Raw genomic sequence first — 9,449 nt, forward strand, 5'->3', positions numbered from 1 at the left:
CCTTAACGGTGCCGTTAAGCCCCTACCGCCATACTCGTTATGACCCCCTATGTTGTCATCCTTCCCCTGTCTGTTGCTAAGCGCCCTGGTTCTTACTTGAAGCATCACTGAAGATTGTTGGTGGATACCCAGGATTGGCTCACTTAAGTTAAGCTTGGCCTACACCAATCCCTGGTCCCGTTTGGCTTTAAAAGAGGGCTGAGCCCCTCACTGATCAGATAATCTGAAGACTTTGCAAGGAGTAAGAAGAAGGACTAATTTGGACACGAGCTGTAGGTACAGTCTACCTTACATCTTCCGCCAGTGAAGGAAGGCCAGGAGTTACAGGAGTTACAAGAGGGAAGCAGGATCCCTCCCCTAAACATCTCCCAGGGAACAGGGGGAGATACCGGACTCAGAGGACCCATCCAGCAGCTCCAGAACTGGTACCCAGCCAGCACACACAGGGAATTGCCAGAGAGTCTCTGGACAAAGGACAAGGCTGTTGCCTGCTAACCCCCACCTGTGCTTTGGGCCATCCGCCTTGAAAGGACACAAGCCCTGTGAAGAAACTAGGAGGAGAGCCAGCCAAGCATCATCCAGTGTCCGTCTTTTTAAGGACAATTTTGAGACAGTCGAGTCCTCGAAACCGCATCGGGCTGCACCACTGACTGTTGTCACGCCGCAGTCCCCAGAGCCATCCGAGATGCCTCGACCAGCATTCCAGATCTGCCAACCAGCACAGAGAAACCTCTCTTGGCACAGAGTCGCTGCGCTGGACACCCTGCAGATGTCCATCAAGCCTCAATTGCCAAACTGCCTGCCGTCTGGTACCCGCAGCTGTCTCCCACCACCAACTCCGTCTCCCAGGCTGCAAAGCACCCTGGAACCGCCTCAATGCTGTCGAGCACCAATAACTTCTTCAACAACAGGTACATTGTGGTTCTGCCCCCTGCTCCTTCTCCGAAAACCCCTAGAGACAGCTACGGCCCTTTGCCCCTTTGGTGCTGAAACCAAATAATCTTGAACAGTAAGTCTGATTGCTTTACCAACTACCCTCCTGTCAGTATCCAGAGTGCATCCCTTTCCTTTGTGAAACTGTCTTATGTTTTACTTTATAGTGCGCGTTGCAATTGTATTGTGCTAGAACTGTCTGTTGTAGTAATAATAAAGTAGATATTTTTATACAACCTTGACTGGACATTCACTTTTATCATTGGGTAATAACTGTATTTTCACTGTGTTGTAACTAACCAACGATCCACAACCTTGCAGAGATAATCCTGCAATTCCGTTCACGTTACCAAAAATTGGACAATGAGTTCTTATAATTTAATTGTTTTCCAATTTGTTCGGATCCCTTCTGTTGTACTAGAGGCGTGGGGTTTACTGATGGCTTAGAAACCGATATTCATCCCTGAACCACTGGTGCCCCTGAAGTTGATTCGTCACAGTGTCTGAGCGGAACTGGCTTTTAAAACTCGGCATTGAATTTTGCCTGATAACTTTGGCTACAAAAGAGCACTGAGGTCTGTGAAAAATGGGCAAAAGGGTTGGCTGTGAACACTCCCTCCAGAAAGGGCTGGTCCTCGGATTTACGTGTTTTAAAGGACGTGTATGGGGCCCCTACATTATAAATGTATTAACATCTCCTGAAGCCATGCAAAGTGATATCATGCTTTGATACTCAAGGGCATCATGGGGCATCATGGGAAGTTGCACTGCAAGACGTTTCCAGGATTAGGTCACTGGTGTAGTGACATATGAGTAGTCACTCTCATTATTCTATATGGAGCCACATTACTGTCTATTTAGCCATGATTTCTTTTTTAATAGTGCTCACTGCGAAACATATTCACTTTTATGGCCTCATCACACACTTTAGTTAAATAGTGAAGCCAGGGTTTGAAACCTGTCTCTAATTGTGGCACTTGGCAACGTATCTTCCTGACTTTGCTTGGTACTCATGTAAATTAATGTTTGGCATTTAAGTGCAAGTATGCAAATCTGTATAGAAACACATGTGAGCCAAGAGAATGATTGTAGTTGTATTTTTCCAGTTAGGCTAGGGAAAATAATGTGAGCCTGAAAAGAATCAAGTGTTTTACAACTGTGCTTCAAAGATTTGAAAGCACTCCTCAAAACAAGCAGTGTGACATAATTACTTGCTTGGAATCATTGTTGGGCACAGGCGTGCAGGCTATTATTAGGGATGTTTGGAATTCTGCACAAAAGGACACTTTTGTTCATGCCAACAAGCCTACACCTTTGGAACAAAGTAGATGGTTTAAAATGTGGGATATTATTTGTGATGACACAGACTAACTGTCTTAAGACATGGCACACATTTAAGTTCAACTGGAACTGTGAGGGTCTCCCACATCAAAATGATAACATCTGTGTTCTTATCACACCTCTGTGTGAGACACATTGATTCCATCCATGAGGCACTTCGGTATTATGTTTTGTTTGTATTCAATAAAGATTTGGAATGTAGCCTTAGGGTTGTGCAGGGGTTGTAGGAAGGAAGGTAGGGTGGCGGTAAGCAGCTCTCACACCACACTCAGCTCAGGAAGCCAGCAAATGTATTTAGGTTGGGTTAGTTAACTCATTGGTGATACCCTAGGTAATTGCACAGGCTCCCCTTGCCAAGGGCTGGCACTGCCTCATAGGACCTAGCTAACAAACACTGCAAGCAAATGCTCACACAGGAGAATAACATACATGACCCCAGTGGGAGCACATCTATTTTTGTTTGGCTGGGAGGCATTTTCCTGCTGGGAGTTTACTTACCACTGCAATAGATGATCAATGACTGCTCCGGTTCAGGGGATGTGAACCTGTGTATTCTGTTCCAACCATCAAACACTCAAGGTCTGGTGGCTCTTGTTCAAGATGTGCTTCAAATCCAAAAAGTCACTTTGTTGACAAGGCCCACTCCCTCATCAAGGTGTCCTAGTCCCCTTTACAGAAGTACTGCAGCTCACATGGTTTCAGAAAGATTGCATGTGCTGGTGCTACAATGTGGTGAACCCCTGGGGTCCATCTTGACACCTAATGCTTTTTACTCCATATGTGGAAGCGTGTCCTGGTACATAGGTTTGATGTTTCTATGTACCTTAAGGCCCTTGTTTCTGCTCAAACACTTCCAGGAGCACTTTGAAGGTGTCCTTGTTCTGCCTTTAGTGTGTGGCCATAAACAACCATTTTAGAAAAGAAAACATCCTCTTCACTTGAACACAATTAAGATGATCTCTCCAAGCTTAACTCTAAGTTACTATATGTAGACGATATATAGAAGCACTCTTGTGTACATGGGGCAAATGGGTCAATTTCCCCCTTAGCTCTTTAGAAAAAGAGGCAGGCACCCCACTTTGCCCTCGTAGAGATGTTTAACAATTTCCAGTTACTGACCATACATCCTAAGAGACCTGTGTTCAGTGTCAATGTTGAAGCAGACAAAATACCTTTAGCTCTAAGTATTATACATGAGGTGCATGTAATGCAGCAATTTTGAGCAGAATCAGAGATCCATAGTGTAGAGGAGGTCTATACTCCCCAACCTTCATGGTAGGCAAATTACAATGGTAGCTAGGGCCAATACTCCACTCTCCTGGTCGACATTGTAAAAATCACGATTATTCTCTGTTTAGGTAATTAAGCTGCCCTTAGTCAAGGCAAAGTACATTACAAATAGGGAAAACTGGACACACTCATTTAGGGTAGCATAGGATATAAAAATTACACTTACATTGTGTACAAACATACGTAACACAGTCAATAGGCCAAACTATGTTTAAGATATGAAGGATATTACACATACTCAATAGATACTATTGAAATATATTATGAATAATGTATATGCAACATGTAGTGCTTAAATAATTACAGCATATAGCTCCCTGACATAACTGGTGCAAAGGGGGCTAGCCAGTCTGTGCCAGTCCGTGGCCAGGCCATGTGCGGTGCGCTACTCTAGCATGAACACCTACAACCATTGGACTTCCTGAAGTTCTGGCCGCTATTGCAGCTGCCAGAAATATCTTCAGCCCCTCACTCGTCACTCCTACGGGAAAGAGCATGGTAGCTCCATTCCAGTATGAATCAGAGTCTACATTGAACATTCTATTATTATACTGACCTCCCTCGCTGTCCACACATTTTATATAGGCCCTCTCTAATCATGTGTTACCATCCTTAAAGCCCACATCGCGCTTCATCCTCTTAGGAGATTTTAATTATTGGCCAGGCAATACGAAAGATCCCTTTGCAGAGTAACTAGAACAATCCTTAGTGGACCTAGAATTTGAACAACAAGTACATGTTCCCACACATAACCTAAGCCATACGTTGAATTGGATTTCAGTCCTTAATGTCTCCTGTGTAGATATTCAAACATCATTATGTCATTGGTCGGACCATGTATTTGTGCATTTTACAATTACTGTGCCTTCCCCTCTGAAAAGGAAGAACAAGATTGCCAGTACCATCTTGTCGCAGAATTGCAAACATCTAACGATTGCTAACATAGAACCTCTAATCCATAGTACACTCAATTTTGTGGACTCAACCCCTTTGCAAATGATGTCTAGTACTCCTCGTTGATTATCAAGGCTTGTACTCCGGCCCTTTTGAAACGCATTTGCAAATTCATAAACGCCTCATTGTGTGAAGGTAATGTCCCGTACAACTTAAAACATACCTGGGTTACCCCCATCTTGAAAAAACAGGGCTTGGGGGTAGATAACACACTTTATTTTAATCCTATTACAAATACAGTTTTTATTAAAAAATACTTGATAGCATGGCTTATATTCAGATTTTTCAGAACCTGAATCAATTTCCTATTTTGAATCCTTATCAGTCGGGATTTAGACAAGGTTTTGGTACTGAGACCTCCCTACTTGATCTAACGTCCAGACTCTTAGCACTTATGGATAAAGGGTTTTCCTCTCCCTTAGTTTACCTGGACCTTTCAGCCGCCTTCAATTTGGTTTAACATTCCATTCTTGTGTCCAGACTAATAGGGGTGGCTACCTTTTCTCCAGTCTCAGCGCTTTGGATTACCTCCTTTTTGGAACACAGGTACAGTAGGGTTTGCTCTGAGAAGGCAAAGACCTCACCTATTAACGTGCTCTTCTGGGTGCCACAGGGGGCAAGTACATCCCCTTGCCTCTATAATGTCGTTGTGGCCCCTTTCTTCTCGCTACTACAGAACGAGGGGTCATGTTCTCCAACTATGCTGATGACACCCAGTGTGTCATCCCACTTACAGGCGTTCACTCGCAGGATGAGCTGGAACTCAATAGAGTGTTCTTACTCACTGAGAACTGGATGATCAAGAATAACCTTGCCCTCAACAGAGGAAAAACAGAGCTGATGATTTTGGGCAGTTCTGCTACATTAGCTAAACTGGACCCGGCTTATAGTTCCTTCAGACTGGGCAACGATAATATTTCCCCTCTTCCCAAATTAAAAATATTGGGGATAGTTCTTGACCAGACATTATCCATGAGGGCTCAAGCGAGTAGTATAGTGTCATCTTCTGTATACTATGTTAAGCTTTTGTCGCCTCTCAGGCCTTATGTATCTCAGGCTAATGCAGAAATGATTGCCTGAGCTATTACAGGGACAAAGATTGATTACTGCAGTAGCCTTTTGGTTGGTCTCAGTAAGGCCGATACTAACAGACTCCAAGTTGTTCAGAATGAAGCTGTTAGAGTGTTGGTTGGATTAGCCCGCCGGGATCATGTCTCAGATGCCAGACACTCTCTTCATTGGCTTCCCGTGGCGGTACGAGATAAGTTCAGAATACTGGTCATCACATTTAAATGCTGAGTAGGTCAAATGCCTGCTTATCTCCAACAGCATATTTTTAATAAAAATTAATGGCAGGGCTCTCAGATCCAGTGGTCAGAACATTCTGTTTCTCCCGCGGTGCAGAATAAAAGGAACAGGGTGCTTTTTTCATTGCTGCACCCAAGCTCTGGAACCTGTTACCCCCGGTCTTAAGAGGCCACTCCTCCTTGACGGCCTTTAAGAAAGATTTGATTGTTTGGGATAGTTGCTTACCGGTATCTGCTTTTTGTCATATCTTCTGTCTCGTCCTGTCAGTGCCCTAATGCCTCAGGGTCCAAGGTTGCACATTATAAATATTAAAAGTAAAGTAAAGGTAGTACATTAGCAAGATAATCCATTCTTTTAAAATGGATACTCAGTTCAAAAGGCTGCAAATCTCAGAATCCGACAAAATGTTTAGAAAAACTGAGAACACAGAAATGAAGTGTTGTGTGCCAAAATGGGAGTGCATTTGAACAGAAGCCAATTTGAGGAGATTTAGCATTAAATGAGAGAAGATACAGTATTTCCATGGTGCTGTTTTTGAAAGTGAACCTGGTATACAGTCAAAAGTAGATAAGCACGGTGAGATGACCGTGAACAAAATGTGCTATGATGTCTGGAACAAATCCATAATTCTCAGAAACGTGTTTTGTTCAGTGTAAAAATTGCAACGTATATTGCAGGGTGAAGTGAAATTTGAAAAGCTACCTAGTCTTCCTAATTTGAATAAGGAGTTATGTGCTGTAGAAAATGTGGGAAATAGCAAGTCATTCTGATCAGGAAGTGTTTTTGTCCAATAGGGACACACATGCTACTTTGACCTTTTAGTAAAATGACCAATAAGAATATGTTAAAATTTAAAGTCTACATTAGCATACTTTGTTGCAAAATCTGTTTGCCATGGTATCACAACCCATGATGTATGTATTATAGTGTGAGATGCTCTTTTTTGACTGTAAAGAGGAGTGAATACATTAATTTAATCCAAGAGCCTGCTGATGTCTCTCTCCCTCACACAAGAAGTGTTTTTGTTGCCAGGGTGGCTGGCTGAAAGAGAATTATGGCTGAGAATTTATCTTTTGAGTACAGCCTGAGTACTTTGAAGGTTTAGGGACAAGTGTAAATTGGACAAATGAAAAAGCAGGGCAGCAGATTAAGTAACTGTTGCTGAGATGTGGTATCTTCAGTGCTGCTTGTAGATTCCTAGTCATTTTTTGTTTTAGCTATTAGGTGGCGCTAAAGGGCTGCCTATATGTCAAATCTATTGCATTAGAGTACAGCTAGGGAGGAATGGCATCTGAGTAGGGGCACAAAGCTTTTAGATGTTGTTCAATTATTTACCCACCCATTGACAGTAAATAGCCATACTAATCCCTATGACCATTGCCACCTACTCCCTGCTCCTTCCCACCCAAAATACATCTTCCGGGTAACTCTTTGAGCTAGCTTTATCAAGCCTTATCAGACTTACCATCAAACTGTGTGCTCGAAGTGCCTGACAGTGTTTTTTCAAAGATGTCTTCAAAGCGTTAATTGGCCTCATCCGTAGTTGGGTGGTATACCAGCGCTAACTGCACCAGGATACCGCCCAATGTAATTTGTGTTACCACTATGCGGTCCGGCGTGTAAATCCCCATTCCCCATTGTGTCCATTCGTCACAATAGGGTTGGGGTGCCGCTATTCGCGTGGTGCATATTGCAGTGTGCTAATAGCACTGAAAATGGCCCAAAATGGAGATTCTTATCTCCAGCAAGAAGGTAAAACTCACATTTTCCGCCAACAGTTTTGGCTTGTGTATAAGTGTTAGCATTTGCCAGACACTGATATTAAATGCCCAGGTACTCACACCATTTTGCAGGTACTACCATTGGTGGCCAATTAATACCACTATGGCACTGCCTCGCAAATGTATTCCCCATGCCTACAAAAAAAAGGCCAAACTGTTGCATTGCCAATGCTTGTTTCCAATTCCTTCTGAAACGTGCTATAAAATGCACCTTTTTGCTCTGGTTAGAGTTTGAGCTGCCTCTCTTCATTTGGTTCCTCAGGTGGTAGAATTTCTGCCCCGTATGGAAAATCAAAAGTTTTAACCCATGAGCATGACCCAGCGGACGAGACTTGTGATCTGATAAATGATTAATATAGCGCTGTACATATACCATATTTACATGCAAATATCACCCAACTGAAGTTGGTACTAATTTTTCAACCCCTGAAAAATGAAAGGCTGGGTTTTGCCTGGATTCAGACCTGCGACATGCAGACTACACATAGATTGCAGCTGGACAGGCTCAACCCGCTGAGCTATCGTACCATCGTCAGAGCATCACTTCTGAAATAAACCAGAGAAATGCAGAGGGACCCGGTGGTGAGACCACATTTGTAGAGAAAAAAAGCCTCAGGGACAAAAAAGATTTCATGTGTAATCATCTGGATCAGACCTCGTGGCTAGAAAAAGCATACAGAGTGCTATCATGTAAGTAAGGATCAAGAGAGTGGATCTAAAGATTTGCAACACTTCTACTTCCAGCACAGTCTGCCTCTAAATCCCACCAAAGGGACATGTGACCGGAGGAAACATCACTGCTGTTGGGCTCCCCTGAGATTTCCTAGGCTGCACCTGTAAAAGACTTGAAGGTTAGACAAATCAGAGAAGATCTTGGAATGATGTAAGCTACTACCCACATGTCCATTGTCGTATTCTCAGACCCAGACTACACAGAAGATGACAGCCATGATAAAAAAAAGCTGAGTACCCAACTCGGACGACTTGATCTGACACTGTGACCCATAGAATCAGGGCTTACTTGAGTGCCCATGGGCGACTGTGAAACGAGCCGACACTGCCAACAGGATGCCCCTTACAAGGGCCGGGTGAAATTATCACAGCAAAGTGAAATCAGCAAATTTAATCTCCAGTTTCGCTTTTCCATTGGATCAGATGTTTTCCTGATTTGCCTTGGTTGGGGAATCCCTTTTTTTCTGCACAAAACTTTATTTGTGGGCAGTTTTACCCAAAATGTTGACCAATCAGAGGTCTAGATTGACAAAATTGGCAAAAAGGGCAGATTCTGGCCAGGGTTAGTCAACTTCTCCCCTGAGTGAATTTCAGCAGTTTCGCTCACCCCTACCACTAATGTCAAAGAGTGTAATAATGATAAGAACGCTGGTGGTCTGTCAGGACTATTTCTCACAAGAGTTTTTCAAACATTGAATTCCCTTTTGAACTACAAATTAAGAACATTACTTCCTGGATGCTCTATTTGATTGTCAATCTGTGCAATAGCACCTGGAGTGTTCCAAGTGCTGAATGGGATAACCGCAATAAATGATCTCAGGCCCAAATAACCGGACAGATTCAAAGAATATGGCAAAATACTACTTTATTAACAATTCAATAAAGTAGGGGAACCTGGTGAACAAACAAATTGCAGCTCACACACTCTCAAGGCATTTCACTTACACAAAGGGTTTTATACCTCGATATATGTCAGCTATGATGTCATCCTACTTGTCTAACAGGAAAAACATACTGGGTGGAGGGATTGCTTATGGAAAACATATACTTATAGTTTGTATCATTGGATGCCTCCTATGTGGTAGGCACGCCTTGGACTACCTCTAACTA

The sequence above is a fragment of the Ambystoma mexicanum genome, chromosome 3p (assembly GCF_040938575.1).
Source record: "Ambystoma mexicanum isolate Mex_15411 chromosome 3p, UKY_AmexF1_1, whole genome shotgun sequence".
Lineage (NCBI taxonomy): Eukaryota > Metazoa > Chordata > Amphibia > Caudata > Ambystomatidae > Ambystoma > Ambystoma mexicanum.